Source organism: Citrus clementina, unplaced genomic scaffold (assembly GCF_000493195.1).
Source record: "Citrus clementina cultivar Clemenules unplaced genomic scaffold, Citrus_clementina_v1.0 scaffold_2, whole genome shotgun sequence".
NCBI lineage: Eukaryota > Viridiplantae > Streptophyta > Magnoliopsida > Sapindales > Rutaceae > Citrus > Citrus x clementina.
Genome location: NW_006262688.1, coordinates 26740066 through 26741392, shown reverse-complemented (window position 1 = coordinate 26741392; position 1327 = coordinate 26740066).

Sequence of the window (1327 nt, the reverse complement as noted above, 5' to 3'; positions counted from 1 at the left end):
TTTTTAAAAGCTTAATATATTTGGATGGATATTCCAACTAATATGGTGTTACAACATAACACTATGGTATAAGAAACAACATTCACTGATACGATTTTGGTCTGCACTTAATAATGGAGTTTCACATTAATAATTTCACTCAAATTCCAAGAGTACAATTGAACCTTTAGATATACTAAAAAGTAAAAAAATAATATACAAAAATCTCTCATTTCAACTTTTCAATGCTTGCTCGCTCTTTCAAGATGGAGAAATCATAGAATACCTGTAGAATAAGAACTCAATTTATAGATTAAAAGAAGTTAAAGAGAATTGCTCAATTGGAGGATGAATTAAGCAAAAATTAAGTTCATTTACAACCGAATTAGATGGTAGCCAATTCTTGTTCATTACTCAACTATATAGCATTAGTCCATTCAAAAACTTATAGTTTTTAACATTATTTTTTTTAATTGAGTATCATTCTCGTTTAAATATCCCTATAATTTTCCATTTACCAAAATAAGTTATTCAAGTTTTAGGACTTAACTAGAAAAACAATTATTTAGGACTCAACTAAAAGAGTTCTTCAATTTTTATCATGACTAATATGGCATTAAAAAAATATAACCCAGCAGTTATAACATAAGATTATAATTTTGGCGTATTTTTATTATTTTTTAAATGGTTTGTTGGCATTTGTTTGTAAATGAAATTACAATGCCCTATTAATTTATCCAGTGCATAAAAATATTAATCAAATAAAAAATTCCATTCATCCAAATAGGTATATGAGAACTTTTTACAAGCTTGCGGGAAAATAATTTTAAAAACTTTTAGCATCAAATAAAACCAATACAAAACTAAATCAATTTACAATTTTCAAAAGCTAGATTTCAGATGCTGTTAGATCATAAGGGTCTCTGCATGTATAAAAGAAAACCAAATGATATTAGAAAATAATTCTGCGAAGCAATAAACAATATTCAAAATTTCAAATGTTGATACATAGGACCGTAATGGGCGTAGGAATGAAGACGGCGGCAACTGCTCGCTTGTTGGCTTGTGAGGGTTTGACGTGAGTGAGCGTCTTTGATGGTTTAAGGAGAGCGGCTAGGGTTTCCAAAGAAATGTCATAATGTGAGTATTTATATTATTAGTAGAAATTGGAAAAAAAATATGAAAGTTTTCAAATTAATAAAAAAGATAATAAAAGTTTGATGAATAATAAAACTTCCATAGATAGATTTGTTGTAACCATTCAAAATCTCAAAATTCATTTTTGTAATTTGGTAAATAATATTTTCATTTTTACCCGCCAAGATAAAACTTTTTTATGTGAAAATTT